The sequence below is a fragment of the Ranitomeya variabilis genome, chromosome 3 (assembly GCF_051348905.1).
Source record: "Ranitomeya variabilis isolate aRanVar5 chromosome 3, aRanVar5.hap1, whole genome shotgun sequence".
Taxonomy (NCBI): domain Eukaryota; kingdom Metazoa; phylum Chordata; class Amphibia; order Anura; family Dendrobatidae; genus Ranitomeya; species Ranitomeya variabilis.
Window position 1 is genome coordinate 39790136 of NC_135234.1, and position 27431 is coordinate 39817566.

Here is a 27431-nt window from a genome sequence, read left to right on the forward strand (position 1 = left end):
ACCCCTTTAGTAGGCCGGAACAGCCAATTGCATTTTTAAAAATGGTAATTTGGAACTGAAGGTTGAAGCTCAGCTTTATTCAGTTGAGGACAACACCAGGCAGGGGCAGACAGACACCTTTAGTAGGCCGGAACAGCCAATTGCATTTTTAAAAATGGTAATTTGGAACTGAAGGTTGAAGCTCAGCTTTATTCAGTTGAGGACAACACCAGGCAGGGGCAGACAGACACCTTTAGTAGGCCGGAACAGCCAATGGCATTTTTAAAAATGGTAATTTGGAACAGAAGATTGAAGCACAGCTTTGTTCAGTTGAGGACAACACCAGGCAGGGGCAGACAGACACCTTTAGTAGGCCGGAACAGCCAATTTTTTTAAAAAAACAGCAGTTAGTAAGAGGCAGAAGGTAGAAGCTCAGCTTTATTCAGTTGAGGACAACACCAGGCAGGGGCAGACCCCTTTAGTAGGCCGGAACAGCCAATTGCATTTTTAAAAATGGTAATTTGGAACTGAAGGTTGAAGCTCAGCTTTATTCAGTTGAGGACAACACCAGGCAGGGGCAGACAGACACCTTTAGTAGGCCGGAACAGCCAATTGCATTTTTAAAAATGGTAATTTGGAACTGAAGGTTGAAGCTCAGCTTTATTCAGTTGAGGACAACACCAGGCAGGGGCAGACAGACACCTTTAGTAGGCCGGAACAGCCAATTGCATTTTTAAAAATGGTAATTTGGAACTGAAGGTTGAAGCTCAGCTTTATTCAGTTGAGGACAACACCAGGCAGGGGCAGACAGACACCTTTAGTAGGCCGGAACAGCCAATGGCATTTTTAAAAATGGTAATTTGGAACAGAAGGTTGAAGCACAGCTTTGTTCAGTTGAGGACAACACCAGGCAGGGGCAGACAGACACCTTTAGTAGGCCGGAACAGCCAATTTTTTTTAAAAAACAGCAGTTAGTAAGAGGCAGAAGGTAGAAGCTCAGCTTTATTCAGTTGAGGACAACACCAGGCAGGGGCAGACCCCTTTAGTAGGCCGGAAAAGCCAATTGCATTTTTAAAAATGGTAATTTGGAACTGAAGGTTGAAGCTCAGCTTTATTCAGTTGAGGACAACACCAGGCAGGGGCAGACAGACACCTTTAGTAGGCCGGAACAGCCAATTGCATTTTTAAAAATGGTAATTTGGAACTGAAGGTTGAAGCTCAGCTTTATTCAGTTGAGGACAACACCAGGCAGGGGCAGACAGACACCTTTAGTAGGCCGGAACAGCCAATTGCATTTTTAAAAATGGTAATTTGGAACTGAAGGTTGAAGCTCAGCTTTATTCAGTTGAGGACAACACCAGGCAGGGGCAGACAGACACCTTTAGTAGGCCGGAACAGCCAATTGCATTTTTAAAAATGGTAATTTGGAACTGAAGGTTGAAGCTCAGCTTTATTCAGTTGAGGACAACACCAGGCAGGGGCAGACAGACACCTTTAGTAAGCCGGAACAGCCAATTGCATTTTTAAAAATGGTAATTTGGAACTGAAGGTTGAAGCTCAGCTTTATTCAGTTGAGGACAACACCAGGCAGGGGCAGACAGACACCTTTAGTAGGCCGGAACAGCCAATGGCATTTTTAAAAATGGTAATTTGGAACAGAAGGTAGAAGCTCAGCTTTATTCAGTTGAGGACAACACCAGGCAGGGGCAGACATTCACCTTTAGTAGGCCGGAACAGCCAATTGCATTTTTAAAAATGGTAATTTGGAACTGAAGGTTGAAGCTCAGCTTTATTCAGTTGAGGACAACACCAGGCAGGGGCAGACAGACACCTTTAGTAGGCCGGAACAGCCAATTGCATTTTTAAAAATGGTAATTTGGAACTGAAGGTTGAAGCACAGCTTTATGCAGTTGCAGCTTCTTGGCAATAATATAAAGAAGACGAGACAGGACAACACTCGTTGGATGCCATATCTGTGTTTTCACTGGAAAAAAAACTGTCATTTAACTACTTGTAGGAGAAAGTTTTTGTAGCTGGAGGCCACTTTTTGTATTGTACCAGTTTTTGGTTGTATGTTTGGAACTGAAGGTTGAAGCTCAGCTTTATTCAGTTGAGGACAACACCAGGCAGGGGCAGACAGACACCTTTAGTAGGCCGGAACAGCCAATTGCATTTTTAAAAATGGTAATTTGGAACTGAAGGTTGAAGCTCAGCTTTATTCAGTTGAGGACAACACCAGGCAGGGGCAGACAGACACCTTTAGTAGGCCGGAACAGCCAATTGCATTTTTAAAAATGGTAATTTGGAACTGAAGGTTGAAGCACAGCTTTATTCAGTTGCAGCTTCTTGGCAATAATATAAAGAAGACGAGACAGGACAACACTCGTTGGATGCCATATCTGTGTTTTCACTGGAAAAAAAACTGTCATTTAACTACTTGTAGGAGAAAGTTTTTGTAGCTGGAGGCCACTTTTTGTATTGTACCAGTTTTTGGTTGTATGTTTGGAACTGAAGGTTGAAGCTCAGCTTTATTCAGTTGAGGACAACACCAGGCAGGGGCAGACAGACACCTTTAGTAGGCCGGAACAGCCAATTGCATTTTTAAAAATGGTAATTTGGAACTGAAGGTTGAAGCTCAGCTTTATTCAGTTGAGGACAACACCAGGCAGGGGCAGACCCCTTTAGTAGGCCGGAACAGCCAATTGCATTTTTAAAAATGGTAATTTGGAACAGAAGGTTGAAGCACAGCTTTATTCAGTTGCAGCTTCTTGGCAATAATATAAAGAAGACGAGACAGGACAACACTCGTTGGATGCCATATCTGTGTTTTCACTGGAAAAAAAACTGTCAGTTAACTACTTGTAGGAGAAAGTTTTTGTAGCTGGAGGCCACTTTTTGTATTGTACCAGTTTTTTGTTGTATGTTTGGAGCTGAAGGTTGAAGCTCAGCTTTATTCAGTTGAGGACAACACCAGGCAGGGGCAGACACCTTTAGAAGGAAGGAAAAGCCAATTTTTTTAAAAACAGCAGTTAATCTGAGCCAGAAGGTAGAAGCTCAGCTTTATTCAGTTGAGGCCAACTTGAATTAGGGACTGCAGACAGACTTTGCAGGCTGTCCCTTGTGTGGACCATGCATCCAATACATTAACCCATTGAGCCACAAAGGACACGTAACCTTCCGTGGCCAGGCTTACAGGTCCATGTGTCTGTTGTCAGGTATACCTTTGGACTGACAAATTGACAGAATGCAAGGACAATGCGGTCTTTAACATGCAGGTGGAGGGGTGGGATGGCTTTTCTCGCAAAAGAATTGTCAACTGGGTAGCTCATAGCGTGGTATATCGTAGTTCATCCTGGCTTTATTAATATTAAATTAAATTAAAAAATAGGCTCTATGCACTTTATAATTGGTTCCAGGGGTACACGGGCAGCAGTGGTCTGGTCAGTGGAGGCCTAGTGGAAGGAGGGACCGCAGACAGGCTTCGAAGGCCTAACATAATTAAATTGGGCTGGCTGTAGGCACTTTATTATTAGTTACAGGGGTACACGGGCAGCAGTGGTCTGGTCAGTGGAGGCCTAGTGGAAGGAGGGACCGCAGACAGGCTTCGAAGGCCTAACTGTTATGACCCCAGTGGACAGGGTCTCAGAGGAACGTGTAAGTCTGCGAGATTCAAAAATCCAGCTCATAGGGCTGTGGTAACTGGGTTGACCAAATAGCTACTCCTAACGCCAACACTAGAAGTAGCCGGGGATCATGCCTACGGATCGCTAGATGACTCGCGCCAGCCGGAGAATCTAACTACCCCTAGGGGAAGAAAACAAAGACCTCTCTTGCCTCCAGAGAAAGGGACCCCAAAGCAAGATACAAGCCCCCCACAAATAATAACGGTGAGGTAAGAGGAAATGACAAACACAGAAATGAACCAGGTTCAGCAAAGAGAGGCCAGCTTACTAATAGCAGAATATAGCAAGATAACTTATCTGGTCAACAAAAACCCTATAAAAATCCACGCTGGAGATTCAAGAACCCCCGAACCGTCTAACGGTCCGGGGGGAGAACACCAGCCCCCTAGAGCTTCCAGCAAAGGTCAGGATATAGATTGGAACAAGCTGGACAAAAATACCAAACAAAACAAAAGCAAAAAGCAAAGAAGAAGACTTAGCTTGAAATACAGGAACCAGGATCATAGGACAAGAGCACAACAGATTAGCTCTGATTTCAACGATGCCAGGCATTGAACTGAAGGTCCAGGGAGCTTATATAGCAACGCCCCTGAACTAACGGCCCAGGTGAGGATATAGGAAAAGACAGAAGCTCCAGAGTCAAATCACTAATGACCACTAGAGGGAGCAAAAAGCAAAATCACAACAGTACCCCCCCCTTAGTGAGGGGTCACCGAACCCTCACCACGACCACCAGGGCGATCAGGACGAGCGGCGTGAAAGGCACGAACTAAATCGGCCGCATGAACATCAGAGGCGACCACCCAGGAATTATCTTCCTGACCATAGCCCTTCCACTTGACCAGGTACTGAAGCCTCCGCCTGGAGAGACGAGAATCCAAGATCTTCTCCACCACGTACTCCAACTCGCCCTCAACCAACACCGGAGCAGGAGGCTCAGCAGAAGGAACCACAGGCACAACGTACCGCCGCAACAAGGACCTATGAAACACGTTGTGGATAGCAAACGACACAGGAAGATCCAGGCGAAAGGATACAGGATTAAGGATTTCCAATATCTTGTAAGGACCAATAAAACGAGGTTTAAATTTGAGAGAGGAAACCTTCATAGGAACAAAGCGGGAAGAAAGCCACACCAAATCCCCAACACGTAGTCGGGGACCCACACCGCGGCGGCGGTTGGCAAAGCGCTGAGCCCTCTCCTGTGACAACTTCAAGTTGTCCACCACAAGATTCCAGATCCGCTGCAACCTATCCACCACAGAATCCACCCCAGGGCAGTCAGAAGGTTCCACATGACCCGAAGAAAAACGAGGGTGGAAACCAGAGTTGCAGAAAAACGGCGAAACCAAGGTGGCGGAACTAGCCCGATTATTAAGGGCAAACTCAGCCAACGGCAAGAAGGTCACCCAATCGTCCTGATCAGCAGAGACAAAACACCTCAAATAAGCCTCCAAAGTCTGATTAGTTCGCTCCGTCTGTCCATTAGTCTGAGGATGGAAAGCAGACGAAAACGACAAGTCAATGCCCATCCTACTACAAAAGGATCGCCAGAATCTGGAAACGAACTGGGATCCTCTGTCTGACACAATATTCTCAGGGATGCCGTGCAAACGAACCACGTTCTGGAAAAACACAGGAACCAGATCGGAAGAGGAAGGCAGCTTAGGCAAAGGAACCAAATGGACCATCTTGGAGAAGCGATCACATATCACCCAGATAACAGACATGCCTTGAGACACCGGAAGATCAGAAATGAAATCCATGGAGATATGTGTCCAAGGTCTCTTAGGGACAGGCAAGGGCAAGAGCAACCCGCTGGCACGAGAACAGCAAGGCTTAGCTCGAGCACAAGTCCCACAGGACTGTACAAATGACCGCACATCCCTAATGCCCATCCTACTACAAAGGCCTGGCATACTGTTATGACCCCAGTGGACAGGGTCTCAGAGGAACGTGTAAGTCTGCGAGATTGAAAAATCCAGCTCATAGGGCTGTGGTAACTGGGTTGACCAAATAGCTACTCCTAACGCCAACACTAGAAGTAGCCGGGGATCATGCCTACGGATCGCTAGATGACTCGCGCCAGCCGGAGAATCTAACTACCCCTAGGAGAAGAAAACAAAGACCTCTCTTGCCTCCAGAGAAAGGGACCCCAAAGCAAGATACAAGCCCCCCACAAATAATAACGGTGAGGTAAGAGGAAATGACAAACACAGAAATGAACCAGGTTCAGCAAAGAGAGGCCAGCTTACTAATAGCAGAATATAGCAAGATAACTTATCTGGTCAACAAAAACCCTATAAAAATCCACGCTGGAGATTCAAGAACCCCCGAACCGTCTAACGGTCCGGGGGGAGAACACCAGCCCCCTAGAGCTTCCAGCAAAGGTCAGGATACAGATTGGAACAAGCTGGACAAAAATACCAAACAAAACAAAAGCAAAAAGCAAAGAAGAAGACTTAGCTTGAAATACAGGAACCAGGATCATAGGACAAGAGCACAACAGATTAGCTCTGATTTCAACGATGCCAGGCATTGAACTGAAGGTCCAGGGAGCTTATATAGCAACGCCCCTGAACTAACGGCCCAGGTGAGGATATAGGAAAAGACAGAAGCTCCAGAGTCAAATCACTAATGACCACTAGAGGGAGCAAAAAGCAAAATCACAACACCTAACATAATTAAATTGGGCTGGCTGTAGGCACTTTATTATTAGTTCCAGGGGTACACGGGCAGCAGTGGTCTGGTCAGTGGAGGCCTAGTGGAAGGAGGGACCGCAGACAGGCTTCGAAGGCCTAACATAATTAAATTGGGCTGGCTGTAGGCACTTTATTATTAGTTACAGGGGTACACGGGCAGCAGTGGTCTGGTCAGTGGAGGCCTAGTGGAAGGAGGGACCGCAGACAGGCTTCGAAGGCCTAACATAATTAAATTGGGCTGGCTGTAGGCACTTTATTATTAGTTACAGGGGTACACGGGCAGCAGTGGTCTGGTCAGTGGAGGCCTAGTGGAAGGAGGGACCGCAGACAGGCTTCGAAGGCCTAACATAATTAAATTGGGCTGGCTGTAGGCACTTTATTATTAGTTAAAGGGGTACACGGGCAGCAGTGGTCTGGTCAGTGGAGGCCTAGTGGAAGGAGGGACCGCAGACAGGCTTCGAAGGCCTAACATAATTAAATTGGGCTGGCTGTAGGCACTTTATAATTGGTTCCAGGGGTACACGGGCAGCAGTGGTCTGGTCAGTGGAGGCCTAGTGGAAGGAGGGACCGCAGACAGGCTTCGAAGGCCTAACATAATTAAATTGGGCTGGCTGTAGGCACTTTATTATTAGTTACAGGGGTACACGGGCAGCAGTGGTCTGGTCAGTGGAGGCCTAGTGGAAGGAGGGACCGCAGACAGGCTTCGAAGGCCTAACATAATTAAATTGGGCTGGCTGTAGGCACTTTATTATTAGTTACAGGGGTACACGGGCAGCAGTGGTCTGGTCAGTGGAGGCCTAGTGGAAGGAGGGACCGCAGACAGGCTTCGAAGACCTAACATAATTAAATTGGGCTGGCTGTAGGCACTTTATTATTAGTTACAGGGGTACACGGGCAGCAGTGGTCTGGTCAGTGGAGGCCTAGTGGAAGGAGGGACCGCAGACAGGCTTCGAAGGCCTAACATAATTAAATTGGGCTGGCTGTAGGCACTTTATTATTAGTTCCAGGGGTACACGGGCAGCAGTGGTCTGGTCAGTGGAGGCCTAGTGGAAGGAGGGACCGCAGACAGGCTTCGAAGGCCTAACATAATTAAATTGGGCTGGCTGTAGGCACTTTATTATTAGTTACAGGGGTACACGGGCAGCAGTGGTCTGGTCAGTGGAGGCCTAGTGGAAGGAGGGACCGCAGACAGGCTTCGAAGGCCTAACATAATTAAATTGGGCTGGCTTTAGGCACTTTATAATTGGTTCCAGGGGTACACGGGCAGCAGTGGTCTGGTCAGTGGAGGCCTAGTGGAAGGAGGGACCGCAGACAGGCTTCGAAGGCCTAACATAATTAAATTGGGCTGGCTGTAGGCACTTTATTATTAGTTACAGGGGTACACGGGCAGCAGTGGTCTGGTCAGTGGAGGCCTAGTGGAAGGAGGGACCGCAGACAGGCTTCGAAGGCCTAACATAATTAAATTGGGCTGGCTGTAGGCACTTTATTATTAGTTACAGGGGTACACAGGCAGCAGTGGTCTGGTCAGTGGAGGCCTAGTGGAAGGAGGGACCGCAGACAGGCTTCGAAGGCCTAACATAATTAAATTGGGCTGGCTGTAGGCACTTTATTATTAGTTACAGGGGTACACGGGCAGCAGTGGTCTGGTCAACGGAGGCCGATTGTAATGAGTGTCTGCCAGTTAGTAGTCCAAAACAACAACTAAATGTGAATGTCTCGCATTAAAACAAAACAAAAACACTAAAGGGTGCAATCATTAGGTTCAGGGGTGGGATCCTCTGCGTTGTTTCAGACCTACTAATTTTGCGCAAAGTATTTACTGTGGTAAATAGAGGACACTGCCCCTGACTATGTTAAGTACCATCATACATGTCAACACAATGGTATTGTCAGTGGCAGGTATGGAAGGATGTCAGCGCATAGACTTAACATTGGTGGAAGTGTGAGAGATAACTGTGGAAGTGGTAGAGCAATGTTTGACCTGGGGGTGGGTGAACTCTCTTGTGGCCGGCGTTACAGGCCCAAGGCCCCTCATGTTACAACAGTGTGTCTGACGTTGGGTGCGCACCACCACCGCCAGAGACACTTTATTGTACTATGAGGAACCCAGTAGCAATGCCGTCAACCAAAAGCGAGTACACCCACCTCTTCAGACAAACAGCAGTCTCACGGGTGCTTGCGCCAAGTCGCGATACCACGGCCCCGCGTGGGGAGTTTGGCCATTTAGGGAGGTGTAAACATGTCGTATGCTGGACAATCAGCTGCAGCAAATTAGACATTAGAAAAGTAATTCACAGTAGTCCACAGGCAAGAGCTTTTCATAGGAAAGCTAGGTGTCGGCCGGGTAAGGTGGGGCAAAAGATTTCGAAATCCAGTTGTGGTTCATTTTAATGAATGTTAGATCGTCAACATTTTGGGTAGCCAGACGAGTCCTTTTTTCGGTTAATATTGAACCTGCAGCACTGAATACTCTTTCTGATAGGACACTTGCTGCCGGGCAAGCAAGCTCCTGCAATGCATATTCTGCCAATTCTGGCCAGGTGTCTAATTTTGATGCCCAGTAATCAAATGGGAATGACGGTTGAGGGAGAACATCGATAAGGGATGAAAAATAGTTAGTAACCATACTGGACAAATGTTGTCTCCTGTCACTTTCAATTGATGCAGCAGTACCTGTCCTGTCTGCGGTCATAGCAAAATCACTCCACAACCTGGTCAGAAAACCCCTCTGTCCAACGCCACTTCTGATGTGTGCACCCTTAACACTCCTAGTCTGTTGCCCCCTTGAGCTCGTGTGAGAACGATCACGTGCGCTGTGTGCTGGGAATGCCTGAAGCAAACGGTCAACAAGAGTTGATTGTTTGGTTGCTAATATTAGTTCCAAGTTCTCATGTGGCATAATATTTTGCAATTTGCCTTTATAGCGTGGATCAAGGAGGCAGGCCAACCAGTAATCGTCATCGTTCATCATTTTCGTAATGCGTGTGTCCCTTTTTAGGATACGTAAGGCATAATCCGCCATGTGGGCCAAAGTTCCAGTTGTCAAATCTCCGGTTGTGATTGGGTGAGGGGCAGTTGCAGGCAAATCTACGTCACTTGTGTCCCTCAAAAAACCAGAACCCGGCCTTGACACGCAACCAATTTCCAGTGCCCCCGGGAAAGGTTCCGCATTAAAAATATACTCATCCCCATCATCCTCCTCGTCCTCCACCTCCTCTTCGCCCGCTACCTCGTCCTGTACACTGCCCTGACCAGACAATGGCTGACTGTCATCAAGGCTTTCCTCTTCCTCTGCTGCAGACGCCTGCTCCTTTATGTGCGTCAAACTTTGCATCAGCAGACGCATTAGGGGGATGCTCATGCTTATTACGGCGTTGTCTGCACTAACCAGCCGTGTGCATTCCTCAAAACACTGAAGGACTTGACACATGTCTTGTATCTTCGACCACTGCACACCTGACAACTCCATGTCTGCCATCCTACTGCCTGCCCGTGTATGTGTATCCTCCCACAAAAACATAACAGCCCGCCTCTGTTGGCACAGTCTCTGAAGCATGTGCAGTGTTGAGTTCCACCTTGTTGCAACGTCTATGATTAGGCGATGCTGGGGAAGGTTCAAAGACCGCTGATAGGTCTGCATACGGCTGGCGTGTACAGGCGAACGTCGGATATGTGAGCAAAGTCCACGCACTTTGAGGAGCAGGTCGGAGAACCCAGGATAAGTTTTCAATAAGCACTGCACCACCAGGTTTAAGGTGTGAGCCAGGCAAGGAATGTGTTTCAGTTGGGAAAGGGAGATGGCAGCCATGAAATTCCTTCCGTTATCACTAACTACCTTGCCTGCCTCAAGATCTACTGTGCCCAGCCACGACTGCGTTTCTTGTTGCAAGAACTCGGACAGAACTTCCGCGGTGTGTCTGTTGTCGCCCAAACACTTCATAGCCAATACAGCCTGCTGACGCTTGCCAGTAGCTGGCCCATAATGGGACAACTGGTGTGCAACAGTGTCATCTGCCGATGGAGTGGTTGGCCGACTGCGGTCTGTGGAAGAGCTGTAGCTTCTGCAGGAGGACGAGGAGGAGGAGGAGGAGGGGGTGCGAACGCCTACAGCCAACTGTTTCCTAGACCGTGGGCTAGGCACAACTGTCCCGAAATTGATGTCCCCTGTGGACCCTGCATCCACCACATTCACCCAGTGTGCCGTGATGGACACATAACGTCCCTGGCCATGCCTACTGGTCCATGCATCTGTAGTCAGGTGCACCTTTGTACTCACAGATTGCCTGAGTGCATGGACGATGCGCTGTTTAACGTGCTGGTGCAGGGCTGGGATGGCTTTTCTGGAAAAAAAGTGTCGACTGGGTAGCTCGTATCGTGGTTCAGCGTACTCCATCAGGGCTTTGAAAGCTTCGCTTTCAACTAACCGGTAGGGCATCATCTCTAACGAGATTAGTCTAGCTATGTGGGCGTTAAAACCCTGTGTACGCGGATGCGAGGATAAGTACTTCCTTTTTCTAACCAGAGTCTCATGTAGTGTGAGCTGAACTGGAGAGATGGAGATCAATGGGGAAGGTGCAGCTGTGCTGGGGGAGAAAATGGTTAGAAGGTTGGAGGAGTGTTTAAACTAGGGATTGGGGGGGAGGGTATTCATTTTATAGGAGGGGAAGATAGTGCAGATAGAGACCTGGGCACAAATAAGGAAGTTGGGGGTGGCGGTGGCATGGGGGGTGGGGTTAGAACAGTTAATAATTTAAGAAAGAATAGAGGTACAGAGAGTAACATCAAGTGCATGTATACTAATGCCAGAAGCCTCGCCAACAAAATGGACGAATTAGAACTAATGTTGTTGGAGCATAATTATGACATGGTGGGGATATCTGAGACGTGGCTGGATGAGAGCCATGACTGGGCTGTTAACTTGCAGGGCTATAGCCTGTTCAGAAATGACCGTACAGATAAGCGAGGGGGTGGGGTGTGTCTATATGTAAAATCTTCCTTAAAACCCATCCTGCGTGATAATATAGGTGAATTTAATGAAAATGTAGAGTCCCTGTGGGTGGAGATAAGGGGAGGGGGAAAAAATAATAAATTACTGATAGGGGTTTGTTATAAATCTCCAAAACTAATGGAAGCAATGGAGAATATCCTCGTAAAGCAAATAGATGAAGCTGCGACTCAAGGAGAAGTCATTATTATGGGGGACTTCAACTACCCTGAAATAGATTTGGGAACAGAAACCTGCAGTTCCAGTAAAGGTAATCGATTTTTGACAACTATGAGAGACAATTACCTTTCACAACTGGTTCAGGACCCAACAAGGAGGGGGGCACTGCTAGACCTAATATTAACCAACAGGCCAGACCGCATATCAAATATAAGGGTTGGGGGTCACTTGGGGAATAGTGATCACAAAATAATAAGTTTTCATGTAACCTTTAATAAGATGGGTAGTAGGGGGGTGACAAGGACACTAAACTTCAGGAGGGCAAATTTCCAACGGATGAGAGAGGATCTTGGTGCAATTAACTGGGACGATATCCTGAGACACAAAAATACACAAAGAAAATGGGAGACATTTATTAGCATCCTGGATAGGACCTGTGCACAGTATATACCGTATGGGAATAAACATACTAGAAATAGGAGGAAACCAATATGGCTAAATAGAGCTGTAAGGGGCGCAATAAGGGACAAAAAGAAAGCATTTAGAGAATTAAAGGAAGTAGGTAGTGAGGAGGCATTAAATAAATGCAGAAAATTAAATAAATTCTGTAAAAAGCAAATCAAGGCAGCAAAGATTGAGACAGAGAGACTCATTGCCAGAGAGAGTAAAAATAATCCCAAAATATTCTTTAACTATATAAATAGTAAGAAACTAAAAAATGACAGTGTTGGCCCCCTTAAAAATAGTCTGGGTGAAATGGTGGATGAGGATGAGGAAAAAGCCAATATGCTAAATGACTTTTTTTCATCAGTATTTACAAAAGAAAATCCCATGGCAGCCAATGTGACTAGTGATAAAAATTCCCCATTAAATGTCACCTGCTTAACCCAGCAGGAAGTACAGCGGCGGCTAAAAATAACTAAAATTGACAAATCTCCGGGCCCGGATGGGATACATCCCCGAGTACTGCAGGAACTAAGTACAGTCATTGATAGACCATTATTTTTAATCTTTAAAGACTCCATAATAACAGGGTCTGTACCACAGGACTGGCGTATAGCAAATGTGGTGCCAATATTCAAAAAAGGGGCAAAAACTGAACTCGGTAATTATAGGCCAGTAAGCTTAACCTCTACTGTGGGTAAAATCCTGGAGGGCATTCTAAGGGATGCTATGCTGGAGTATCTGAAGAGGAATAACCTCATGACCCAGTATCAGCACGGGTTTACTAGGGACCGTTCATGTCAGACTAATTTGATCAGCTTCTATGAAGAGGTAAGTTCCGGACTGGACCAAGGGAACCCAGTGGACGTAGTATATATGGACTTTTCCAAAGCTTTTGATACGGTGCCACACAAAAGGTTGTTACACAAAATGAGAGTAATGGGGATAGGGGAAAATATGTGTAAGTGGGTTGAGAGCTGGCTCAGGGATAGGAAACAAAGGGTGGTTATTAATGGAGCACACTCGGACTGGGTCACGGTTAGCAGTGGGGTACCACAGGGGTCAGTATTGGGCCCTCTTCTTTTTAACATATTTATTAATGACCTTGTAGGGGGCATTCAGAGTAGAATTTCAATATTTGCAGATGACACTAAACTCTGCAGGGTAATCAATACAGGGGAGGACAATTTTATATTACAGGATGATTTATGTAAACTAGAAGCTTGGGCTGATAAATGGCAAATGAGCTTTAATGGGGATAAATGTAAGGTCATGCACTTGGGTAGAAGTAATAAGATGTATAACTATGTGCTTAATTCTAAAACTCTGGGCAAAACCATCAATGAAAAAGACCTGGGTGTATGGGTGGATGACAAACTCATATTCAGTGGCCAGTGTCAGGCAGCTGCTACAAAGACAAATAAAATAATGGGATGCATTAAAAGAGGCATAGATGCTCATGAGGAGAACATAATTTTACCTCTATACATGTCACTAGTACGAACAACCTTTAAGAGAATACTGTGCACAGTTCTGGTCTCCGGTGTATAAGAAAGACATAGCTGAACTGGAGCGGGTGCAGAGAAGAGCGACCAAGGTTATTAGAGGACTGGGGGGTCTGCCATACCAAGATAGGTTATTACACTTGGGGCTATTTAGTTTGGAAAAACGAAGACTAAGGGGTGATCTTATTTTAATGTATAAATATATGAGGGGACAGTACAAAGACATTTCTGATGATCTTTTTAATCATAGACCTGAGACAGGGACAAGGGGGCATCCTCTACGTCTGGAGGAAAGAAGGTTTAAGCATAATAACAGACGCGGATTCTTTACTGTAAGAGCAGTGAGACTATGGAACTCTCTGCCGTATGATGTTGTAATGAGTGACTCATTGCTTCAATTTAAGAGGGGACTGGATACCTTTCTGGAAAAGTATAATATTACAGGGTATATATATTAGATTCCTTGATAAGGCGTTGATCCAGGGAACTAGTCTGATTGCCGTATGTGGAGTCGGGAAGGAATTTTTTTCCCCATGGTGGAGTTACTCTTTGCCACATGGGGTTTTTTTGCCTTCCCCTGGATCAACATGTTAGGGCATGTTAGGTTAGGCTATGGGTTGAACTAGATGGACTTACAGTCTTCCTTCAACCTTAATAACTATGTAACTATGTAACTATGTAAGATCGTGGAACTTGCGGGTGTGCCGGTGGACATGGCAGACTGAGAGACGGTTGGAGACGGTATTGTTTCCGCCGGTGCCCTAGATGCAATATTTCCGCCTACAAAACTGGTGATTCCCTGACCCTGACTGCTTTTGGCTGGCAAAGAAACCTGCACAGATACTGCCGGTGGTGCGGAAAATGGTGGCCTTACAGTGACGGAAGGGATGTTGCGTTGATGACTAGCTTCATTGGCCGAGGGTGCTACAACCTTAAGGGACGTTTGGTAGTTAGTCCAGGCTTGAAAATGCATGGTGGTTAAGTGTCTATGCATGCAACTAGTATTGAGACTTTTCAGATTCTGACCTCTGCTTAAGCTAGTAGAACATTTTTGACAGATGACTTTGCGCTGATCAATTGGATGTTGTTTAAAAAAATGCCAGACTGCACTCTTCCTAGCATCGGATCCCTTTTCAGGGATTGCAGACTGAGCTTTAACCGGATGGCAACGCTGTGCTCCAACAGGTTTTGGCTTTGACACGCGTTTTGGGCCAGATAGGGGCCCGGCAGATGGAACCTGTTGCGATGTTGATGCCTGCTGCGGCCCCTCCTCCACCTCCGCTTCTGAACTACTGCTGCCTGCACCCTCTTCCCCCAATGGCTGCCAATCGGGGTCAACAACCGGGTCATCTATTACCTCCTCTTCGAGCTCGTGTGCAACTTCGTCTGTGTCACTGTGTCGGTCTGTGGTATAGCGTTCGTGGCGGGGCAACATAGTCTCATCAGGGTCTGATTGTGGATCTGTACCCTGAGAGGGCAATGTGGTGGTCTGAGTCAAAGGAGCAGCATAGTACTCTGGCTGTGGCTGTGCATCAGTGCACTCCATGTCAGAATCTACTTGTAATGGGCATGGCCTGTTAAGTGTTTCACTTTCTAAGCCAGGGACGGTATGTGTAAAGAGCTCCATGGAGTGACCCGTTGTGTCGCCTGCTGCATCCTTCTCTCTTGTTGTAGTTTTTGCTGAGGAGGACAAGGAAGCGACTTGTCCCTGACCGTGAACATCCACAAGCGACGCGCTGCTTTTACATTTACCAGTTTCAGAAGAGGAGGCAAAAGAGCTAGAGGCTGAGTCTGCAATGTAAGCCAAAACTTGCTGTTGCTGTTCCGGCTTTAAAAGCGTTTTTCCTACTCCCAGAAAAGAGAGCGTTCGAGGCCTTGTGTAGCCAGACGACGAAACTGGCTCCACAGCTCCAGACTTAGGTGGAATATTTTTATCCCCACGACCACCTGATGCTCCACTACCACTACCATCATTACCAGCTGACAATGAACGCCCACAGCCACGACCTCTTGCACCAGACTTCCTCATTGTTTTAAAAAATTAACCAAAGTAACTTTATTTGTTGCTGTCAAACAACTTACACGGTGAGCTATAACTTCAGTATGATTTCTATATCCCTTAACAGGTTGGTGAGACCACAAGGAAAATCAGGCACAATGTTACACACTCTGTTTTCTGTGGCACAAAATCACAGAGATGACACACACGCAGGACTGTCACTCAAGCACTAATGTCAATATTATTCTCCCACCTAATTTTTTATTTTTTTTTTTTCTCAGGGAGACTTTAGAAACCAAATAAGATAAAATGTTTTTTTCAGGGACAATTTAGAAACCAAATACTAATAAAAAAAATAAAAAAATAAAATAGCCTTTCTATGGCCCACAATTAGAGAGAGAGAGGTGGCACACCCAGGAGTCAAGACTGGCACACAAGCTGAAAGGGCAATATTACTCTCCCACTGTTTTTTTATGTATTTTTTTTTTTTCAGGGAGACTTTAGAAACCAAATAATATTAAACAAAGCAAAAAAATAAATAGGCTTTCTATGGCCCACAATTAGAGAGAGAGAGGTGGCACACCCAGGAGTCAAGACTGGCACACAAGCTGAAAGGGCAATATTACTCTCCCACTGTTTTTTTATGTATTTTTTTTTTCAGGGAGACTTTAGAAACCAAATAATATTAAAAAAGCAAAAAAATAAATAGGCTTTCTATGGCCCACAATTAGAGAGAGAGAGGTGGCACACCCAGGAGTCAAGACTGGCACACAAGCTGAAAGGGCAATATTACTCTCCCACTGTTTTTTTATGTATTTTTTTTTTTTCAGGGAGACTTTAGAAACCAAATAATATTAAACAAAGCAAAAAAATAAATAGGCTTTCTATGGCCCACAATTAGAGAGAGAGAGGTGGCACACCCAGGAGTCAAGACTGGCACACAAGCTGAAAGGGCAATATTACTCTCCCACTGTTTTTTTATGTATTTTTTTTTTTCAGGGAGACTTTAGAAACCAAATAATATTAAAAAAAGCAAAAAAATAAATAGGCTTTCTATGGCCCACAATTAGAGAGAGAGAGAGGTGGCACACCCAGGAGTCAAGACTGGCACACAAGCTGAAAGGGCAATATTACTCTCCCACTGTTTTTTTATGTATTTTTTTTTTCAGGGAGACTTTAGAAACCAAATAATATTAAACAAAGCAAAAAAATAAATAGGCTTTCTATGGCCCACAATTAGAGAGAGAGAGGTGGCACACCCAGGAGTCAAGACTGGCACACAAGCTGAAAGGGCAATATTACTCTCCCACTGTTTTTTTATGTTTTTTTTTTTTTCAGGGAGACTTTAGAAACCAAATAATATTAAAAAAAGCAAAAAAAATAAATAGGCTTTCTATGGCCCACAATTAGAGAGAGAGAGGTGGCACACCCAGGAGTCAAGACTGGCACACAAGCTGAAAGGGCAATATTACTCTCCCACTGTTTTTTTATGTATTTTTTTTTTCAGGGAGACTTTAGAAACCAAATAATATTAAAAAAAGCAAAAAAATAAATAGGCTTTCTATGGCCCACAATTAGAGAGAGAGAGGTGGCACACCCAGGAGTCAAGACTGGCACACAAGCTGAAAGGGCAATATTACTCTCCCACTGTTTTTTTATGTTTTTTTTTTTTTCAGGGAGACTTTAGAAACCAAATAATATTAAACAAAGCAAAAAAATAAATAGGCTTTCTATGGCCCACAATTAGAGAGAGAGAGGTGGCACACCCAGGAGTCAAGACTGGCACACAAGCTGAAAGGGCAATATTACTCTCCCACTGTTTTTTTATGTATTTTTTTTTTTCAGGGAGACTTTAGAAACCAAATAATATTAAAAAAAGCAAAAAAATAGATAGGCTTTCTATGGCCCACAATTAGAGAGAGAGAGGTGGCACACCCAGGAGTCAAGACTGGCACACAAGCTGAAAGGGCAATATTACTCTCCCACTGTTTTTTTATGTTTTTTTTTTTTTTTTTCAGGGAGACTTTAGAAACCAAATATTAAACAAAGCAAAAAAATAAATAGGCTTTCTATGGCCCACAATTAGAGAGAGAGAGGTGGCACACCCAGGAGTCAAGACTGGCACACAAGCTGAAAGGGCAATATTACTCTCCCACTGTTTTTTTATGTATTTTTTTTTTTCAGGGAGACTTTAGAAACCAAATAATATTAAAAAAAAGCAAAAAAATAAATAGGCTTTCTATGGCCCACAATTAGAGAGAGAGAGGTGGCACACCCAGGAGTCAAGACTGGCACACAAGCTGAAAGGGCAATATTACTCTCCCACTGTTTTTTTATGTTTTTTTTTTTTTTTTTCAGGGAGACTTTAGAAACCAAATATTAAACAAAGCAAAAAAATAAATAGGCTTTCTATGGCCCACAATTAGAGAGAGAGAGGTGGCACACCCAGGAGTCAAGACTGGCACACAAGCTGAAAGGGCAATATTACTCTCCCACTGTTTTTTTATGTTTTTTTTTTTTTCAGGGAGACTTTAGAAACCAAATAATATTAAAAAAAGCAAAAAAAATAAATAGGCTTTCTATGGCCCACAATTAGAGAGAGAGAGGTGGCACACCCAGGAGTCAAGACTGGCACACAAGCTGAAAGGGCAATATTACTCTCCCACTGTTTTTTTATGTTTTTTTTTTTTCAGGGAGACTTTAGAAACCAAATAATATTAAAAAAAGCAAAAAAAATAAATAGGCTTTCTATGGCCCACAATTAGAGAGAGAGAGGTGGCACACCCAGGAGTCAAGACTGGCACACAAGCTGAAAGGGCAATATTACTCTCCCACTGTTTTTTTATGTATTTTTTTTTTCAGGGAGACTTTAGAAACCAAATAATATTAAAAAAAGCAAAAAAATAAATAGGCTTTCTATGGCCCACAATTAGAGAGAGAGAGGTGGCACACCCAGGAGTCAAGACTGGCACACAAGCTGAAAGGGCAATATTACTCTCCCACTGTTTTTTTATGTTTTTTTTTTTTTCAGGGAGACTTTAGAAACCAAATAATATTAAACAAAGCAAAAAAATAAATAGGCTTTCTATGGCCCACAATTAGAGAGAGAGAGGTGGCACACCCAGGAGTCAAGACTGGCACACAAGCTGAAAGGGCAATATTACTCTCCCACTGTTTTTTTATGTATTTTTTTTTTTCAGGGAGACTTTAGAAACCAAATAATATTTAAAAAAGCAAAAAAATAGATAGGCTTTCTATGGCCCACAATTAGAGAGAGAGAGGTGGCACACCCAGGAGTCAAGACTGGCACACAAGCTGAAAGGGCAATATTACTCTCCCACTGTTTTTTTATGTTTTTTTTTTTTTTTTTCAGGGAGACTTTAGAAACCAAATATTAAACAAAGCAAAAAAATAAATAGGCTTTCTATGGCCCACAATTAGAGAGAGAGAGGTGGCACACCCAGGAGTCAAGACTGGCACACAAGCTGAAAGGGCAATATTACTCTCCCACTGTTTTTTTATGTATTTTTTTTTTTTTCAGGGAGACTTTAGAAACCAAATAATATTAAAAAAAAGCAAAAAAATAAATAGGCTTTCTATGGCCCACAATTAGAGAGAGAGAGGTGGCACACCCAGGAGTCAAGACTGGCACACAAGCTGAAAGGGCAATATTACTCTCCCACTGTTTTTTTATGTATTTTTTTTTTTTCACGGAGACTTTAGAAACCCAATAATATTAAAAAAAACAAAAAAATAAATAGGCTTTGTATGGCCCACTGAATGAGAGATGGCACACACAGGAGTGGCACACAAGCCCTGACTGAGGCCAATATTTTTCTCCCACTGATTGATGTAGTGTTTTTGTGTTGAGGTAGATTTTAGAACACAAATCAAGGAAAAAAATAAATAGGCTTTCTATGGCCCACTCAGTGAGAGATGGCACACACAGGGATGGCACTGTAGCAGAAATGTCAATCTTAATCTTCCACAAAAAAAAAAAAAAAAAAACAGGGACTGTCCTACAATTACTATCTCCCTGCAGTAATGTAAGCCAGGTATGGCAGGCAGCAATAGGAGTGGACTGATGCACAAATTAAATAAAAAGTGTGGACAAACAAAAAAGATAGCTGTGCAGAAAGGAAGGAACAAGAGGATATGTGCTTTGAAAAAAGCAGTTGGTTTGCACAGTGGCGTACACACAGCAATACAGCTATCACGGAGCCTTCTAGGGCAGCCCAATGAGCTACAGCGCTGAGGGAAAAAAAAAAATGTAGCTTCCAGTGTCCCTGCACACCGAAGGTGGTGTTGGACAGTGGAAATCGCTACAGCACAAGCGGTTTGGTGGTTAGTGGACCCTGCCTAACGCTATCCCTGCTTCTGACGAAGCGGCAGCAAGCTCTCCCTAAGCTCAGATCAGCAGCAGTAAGATGGCGGTCGGCGGGAACGCCCCTTTATAGTCCCTGTGACGCCGCAGACAGCAAGCCAATCACTGCAATGCCCTTCTCTAAGATGGTGGGGACCAGGACCTATGTCATCACGCTGCCCACACTCTGCGTTCACCTTCATTGGCTGAGAAATGGCACTTTTCGCGTCATTGAAACGCGACTTTGGCGCGAAAGTCGCGTACCGCATGGCCGACAAGCACAGGGGTCGGATCGGGTTTCATGAGACGCCGACTTAGCCAAAAGTCGACGACTTTTGAAAATGAACGACCCATTTCGCTCAACCCTAGATGAGAATATCATCCAGATAGACTACGACCGAGGTGGTGAGCATCACCCGGAAGATGTCGTTCACAAAGTCTTGGAAAACGGCTGGCGCATTACAGAGTCTATCAAAGAGCTCAGATATCAAGGGCAAAGGATACTTATTCTTAAGTAATGGCGTTAAGACCCCAGTAGTCTATGCATGGACGTAGTTCTCCCCATATTGACAGCAGCATCAGAGGGGCTAAACGCCCACGATCAATGCTAGCAGGGCGTCACCTCTCATATTGAGTTGACACCCACATTTGATCGTGACGGTGCTTTGTGTGAGCTCATATGATCCCACAGCACTGTACATATATGGCGCATGTTGGGAAAGGGTTAAGAAAGAAGTGTGTAAAGACAGAAGACACAACCTTCAAAGAAATCATGCATTTTGGAAATTAAGAAAAGTAAACACTGAATCAGAAGGCAAACATTTTAATAAAATTCACAATACTAATAACAATACCACACACAATACAATACAACCACTCACCGATTCATCAAACCTACATACTAAAGATGACCTGCTAATAGTTGTTATAACATTTTACTGTCTTTATAAGTATAACAGCAGCTCTAGAATATTGTCTTTATGTTTTTTTTTATCTATTTTGAAACACTACTGCTTTTGACAGAACAAACTTGACATTTCAGTCTGTCTTAAAATATTGTGCACAGGGCATCAAGCTCAGAGTACAAAACCAGCACTAAAACTACATATAAATTATGCAAAAGGAATCAATGAAGAAAGTAATGCAATAAAAGGAACAAATAATGTCATGTCAAATGCATACAGGTTGCTGGGGAGAGGATGTATGCCTACAAAAAAGTGCTGAATGATTGCCCACTGTCCTTAAAAGGTGATGATACCTATGGTGATAATTACAATCAGTTCCTTCTATAAAATCTTGCAATGGCTTTAAAATATAACACATTAAGTAGCAATGAAGAAAGTGTTTAAGTAGGAAAGATGGATATGCTTCTTAGACCAGCTAATTTTCCTTACTGCTCAGTTCACAGATCTGGGGGTATGACCTAGAATAATGGCCCAACAGACGGAACTTGATAACATTTCACCTGAGAAGAGCTGACAAGTGTCCATTCAGTTTTTATTATATATATAACAGTAAAGGCATAACAATCATTTCCAAACCATGAAATCTTTGAGATCTCTTAGAGCCACAATTACAAAAAATATATAATGTGACTCATTAGAAACACATATATAAGACACTTTATAAGCGTGTCCCGAGGAACACTCCGGTATAAAACATCAGAAAATATAAAAAGAAGTATTTTGTTTATAAAAAAGAAAATACTGGAGAGATATCAAATGCAGACATTTTAACATTAAAACAAAAACACATACAACAAAAACAGGTACAGTACAAAAATTGGCCACCAGCTACAAAAACTTTCTCCTGCAAGTAGTTAACTGAAAGGTTTTTTTCCATTGAAAACACAGATATGGCATCCACCGAGTGTTGTCCTGTCGCGTCTTCTTTATATTATTGCCAAGAAGCTGCAACTGAATAAAGCTGTGCTTCAACCTTATGGCTTTCGGCCTATTGTATCAGATATTAACCCTCCGTCAGGCGCAATATAGATTCTCGTCAGTTCAGGCGCAATGTGCCTGACAAGCACAGGTCAGAAAACCACCTATAGTAGCTACATATTTCAATTTCAGGACTATAGAAGTAGTCAGTGACCTTCATAGGAATGTATTAAAAGAGATTACACCAAATCAGATGCAAAAAAAAACATTTATTAACCATAAACTTATTAAAACTAAAAGTACCACTTTTCGGTAGGAACGCTAAATAGGCTCCAGTTATCTTTACTTAACTATTGCTTAAATATTAAATTATGGCAAAAAACTTAAAGGATATTGCACTTAGATGTTACTTAATTATTTTCTACTCATCTTCAGTGGTTTCAATTGCAGCAGAAACAGCACAGGTACACTTAGAAAAGCAAGGCTGGCAGACGAAAGTTGCATGGGAAAGGCAGATTGATTCTTTACATATTTTGCAGTCATATTTAGAAAGCCTTCTGAAACCAGATACAAATGAGCAGGTAGTACAACTGTGTCTTTTAGAAGGTGAAGACTGCCCCGACACAGAGAATTAGACCAATAAGAAGGTGACAGGGAATAATTATCATAAAATTAATTTTTATTTGATAACAATAGTGACAAACATCAAAACTTAATATTAAAAATGTATATATTATCTAATGATATAGTACAATGCAACACTGTGCACAAATTGAGCCGCTTTATAATAAGGCAAGCCAATTTATATAGAGATAAAGAGCAATCAATGGCATAATAAATCCAAAAATCATGTGCAGGACAACAGTCAAATTTAATACAAACACAAAAACAGTGTATATAATATATAATAATATATATAAAAATTAATATAAATTGTGCTATATGTAAAAACCAGTATCCACCACTAGGTGGTGCAAGAGACCCAATCCAACAAAGATGTGGTAGAAAAAGTGCTATGTGCAATGACTGCTGACCGACACAAGGGGCATCTAGGTTCAAAGGCCCAGAGAAAGTGCTCCGTGCTATATAAATATATAAGTATGCCAGATTACTTACAAATTACCAGGGATGATTACAGGGCTGCCCGCGGCTCAATGTGCACCCCGACGCGCGTTTCGGACATCCAGTCCTTCGTCAGGGGTACCCCCTGACGAAGGACTGGATGTCCGAAACGCGCGTCGGGGTGCACATTGAGCCGCGGGCAGCCCTGTAATCATCCCTGGTAATTTGTAAGTAATCTGGCATACTTATATATTTATATAGCACGGAGCACTTTCTCTGGGCCTTTGAACCTAGATGCCCCTTGTGTCGGTCAGCAGTCATTGCACATAGCACTTTTTCTACCACATCTTTGTTGGATTGGGTCTCTTGCACCACCTAGTGGTGGATACTGGTTTTTACATATAGCACAATTTATATTAATTTTTATATATATTATTATATATTATATACACTGTTTTTGTGTTTGTATTAAATTTGACTGTTGTCCTGCACATGATTTTTGGATTTATTATGCCATTGATTGCTCTTTATCTCTATATAAATTGGCTTGCCTTATTATAAAGCGGCTCAATTTGTGCACAGTGTTGCATTGTACTATATCATTAGATAATATATACATTTTTAATATTAAGTTTTGATGTTTGTCACTATTGTTATCAAATAAAAATTAATTTTATGATAATTATTCCCTGTCACCTTCTTATTGGTCTAATTCTCTGTGTCGGGGCAGTCTTTCTCTTCTAGGTAGTGGTCTTACACTATAAATTTGACACACGGGGTGACCTAGTGATTATAATCTTTTGATACTATATTCCATTCTTACGTTGATAATATATATATATATTTTTTTATAAAGGTGTCATCTCTGTGTCTGTTACTACTGTCTTTTAGAAGGTGGTAGAGTCGGTGTTTGTCCTGGAATGTCCGTGGGACGATATCTCTTCAAACGGTGTTGCAGGGCAAGGGGCATTCCAACCGTCTTTGTACTTCTTAGGCTTAGCTCTCCACTCACCAGTTCATTAGACAATTGTTTTAGTTACATTCTTCTGCGCATTTGTTTAAGTTCATTACCGAGGTAAATTACTTGTGAGTTGATGCCACCCACATTCAGCATTGTAAAGAAGATTACCATCGGCCAGCGTTTGGTATTTCGACTTACATTGAAATTGCCACACATTTGGTCAGCAGTGTCAACGCCGCTTTTGGTCAAATTATAAAAAGTTATGATTTCTGGTTTCCTTAGCTCCCCAGACTCTGGATCAATGGTGTAATCATTATGTAATGAAGAGACCAAAATCACATTTTTCCTCTCGCGTGGGATGTAAGAAACTAAAATCTTTCCATTACTGAACCCAAACATAGTGCTATACTGTGGTTTGCCTTTTGTATATAGAAAATCTGGCGGCAACTGCCTTTTGTTTTTTCTAACTGTTCCCACATATGTCAGCTTTTTCGTTTTTAAAAAATCAATCAGATCAAAGTCAGTAAACCAGTTGTCAGCAGTGATATTTCGACCAGATCCAAACATTGGCTCAGCAATTCTCTTTACCACATCACTAGGCTTGTTGCTCACATTGAAAGGACCTGGTAGCTGTCTTCCACAATAAACTTCCATGTTCATAGTGTACATCATCCTTGCATCAACCATGGCAAAAATTTTAATTCCATATTTGTTTGGCTTCGATGGTATATATTGCCGAAAACCACATCTTCCACGGAAAACTGGAAGCATCTCATCAATAGTGAGGTTTTGCCCCGGGCAATAGCTTTTTTGAAAATTCATAATAAATTGTTGAAATATGTCCCGAATTGGTGCAAGCCGGTCATAACCTTTTTGTTCTGTCCGGGTACTTCGATCATCGAAACGGAGGCAACGGATCAGGACTTTGAATCGTTTCAGATTCATCACAAGGCTGAATTTTTCGATGCCATCACCGTCTGTCCCCCACAGCTCCGCCACACTTTGCCTATTTGCTGTGAAAGCACCAGCTAGGTATAACAAGCCAATATATGCCTTGAGTTCAAGCACATCAGTGTTTTTGATGTCCCTCTCTCTGGAGAATTGCTCTTTGATTGTGTCAATATACTGGTTAGTGAAGCGAACAATAGTTTCCAACATGCTATCTGTAATTAGATTACTCCAACATTCCACTGCAGTTTTAGCTTTTCTAGCACTTCCAATAACTCCAGGAAGGTGTGTAATAATATTGTGGGATTCTCTGCGCTGTTTGTTCTTGGGTGCCTTTTTGTTCCACTTTGTATTTTTATCTTTGCCCAAATAATAAGCTAGATCTGTGTCTGTTTCCTCTGTATCAGTGTCATCACCATCCTGCTCTGTTCCAGAATCAGTGTTACATTCTGCTACCTCATCTTCAGATGAAATGTCACTAGATTCCTCTAAATCCTCAGTTACTGCCGGTTCTTCCTCATCATCTTCTAACAAAAAAATCTTCATTTCTTCTAAATGAAGGGGTTTAGATGAATCATACTGTTTTCTGGACATTGCAGCAGAAAATCTGAAGCAAGAGAGAAAGAGTATGTGTTAGGGCGCAATGTGCCTTAGAAGCCACCCTCCTTTTGTCTAAGAAAACAGTACTTATGTACACTAACTTAGCATTAATCCTTCATAAAACAAGCTAAATACACAATCGTGATGAATAAAAAAAGAAAATACTAACCTTTCAATTTGTGTTGAAATCAGGCGCAATGTGCCTGAGAAGCCAAAGTGTTGATATCTGCTCACTAGAAGGTCTGCTGAGTCACTGTGATATCAGGTTTCACAGAGCCTGTAGAGTCAGGACTCAGGAGATAACTAGGATGGGTGGGGTTTTCTGATAAGTGGGCAAGGAGAGAGAAGTCAAACTAATTACTGTGTGCCTGTCAGATGTATTGCGCGTGATGGAGGGTTAAACTGCATTTGGCCTTCAACTTTGGTTACGGCCTACTAACGGTGTCTGCCCCTCCCTGGTGTTGACCTCAACTGAATAAAGCTGTGCTTCAACCTTCTGTTCCAAATTAGGATTTTTTAAAATGAAATTGGCTGTTCCGGCCTACTAAAGGTGTCTGCCCCTGCCTGGTGTTGTCCTCAACTGAATAAAGCTGTGCTTCAACCTTCTGTTCCAAATTACGATTTTTAAAAATGAACTTGGCTGTTCCGGCCTACTAAAGGTGTCTGCCCCTGCCTGGTGTTGTCCTCAACTGAATAAAGCTGTGCTTCAACCTTCTGTTCCAAATTACGATTTTTAAAAATGAACTTGGCTGTTCCGGCCTACTAAAGGTGTCTGCCCCTGCCTGGTGTTGTCCTCAACTGAATAAAGCTGTGCTTCAACCTTCTGTTCCAAATTACGATTTTTTAAAATGAACTTGGCTGTTCCGGCCTACTAAAGGTGTCTGCCCCTGCCTGGTGTTGTCCTCAGCTGAATAAAGCTGTGCTTCAACCTTCTGTTCCAAATTACGATTTTTAAAAATGAACTTGGCTGTTCCGGCCTACTAATGGTGTCTGCCCCTGCCTGGTGTTGTCCTCAACTGAATGAAGCTGTGCTTCAACCTTCTGTTCCAAATTACGATTTTTAAAAATGAAATTGGCTGTTCCGGCCTACTAAAGGTGTCTGCCCCTGCCTGGTGTTGTCCTCAAATGAATAAAGCTGAGCTTCCACATTCTGGCTTTCGGCCTATACTATCAGATATTAAACTGCATTTGGCCTACTAGTGTGGTTAGGCCCTTGAAACAGTGTCTGCTGCTCTTGGGTTTGCTACTCCACTGAACAAAGCAATGCCGCCTGTTTAGTCCTGTTACCAATTTTGAACTGCATTTAGCCTACTTTATTCTTTGGCCCTATATCTGTTTCCTCCTCATCCTGCCCATTGCCCAGCCACTGCTAGATGAGTCTGCTGGTACATTGACCTAGACCACTACATTCCCCTTGTACTCTACACAGCCAGAATCTGACCCTGCTGAAAGTAAGGTTCCCCTTCCCGCATGTTATACCACCTTACACAGGGACAGAGAAGAAGGTGCAGATGAAAGTGCAGGTTCCTTCATCAGGTGGGGGGGCATACTCGTTGGCGACGTCACTGGCACAGGGCCCCTCAGAGTACGCAAAAGTGTCGCTGCTGGTGGGAGGCGCCCCCGCCATGCAAACACACCGCCGTACTTTGAGGGGCCCTGTGCCAGTGCCAATGCGAACGAGTGGGCCCCCCCTGCTTGCTCAGGATCACAGCACTTGCAACATTGAAATACTTACCTCTCCCTGCAACACCGCCGTGACGTAGTCCGCATTTCCTGGGCCCACAAAAAACTTGAGCCAGCCCTACTCCCCCCACAACTTTTGCCAAATGACCCCCAATTTCCTATGCCCAACTATTATTATAAAGTTAATTAAGATTGACAAGCTTCAGAAACAAGAATGGATGTTTTTGGCATTAAAATGGGCACTGTAGGTGTTTTCCTGGCCTCCACTCACTGCCGACTATGCTTCCCCATTGACTTGCATTGGGTTTCGCGTTTCGGTCGATCCCTGACTTTTAGCGATAATCGGCCGACTGCACTCGACTCGACTCTGGACAAAGACGGGTTTCACAAAACCCGACTCGATCTTAAAAAAATGAAAGTCGCTCAACCCTAGTAAGCACTGACCATTTCCGAAA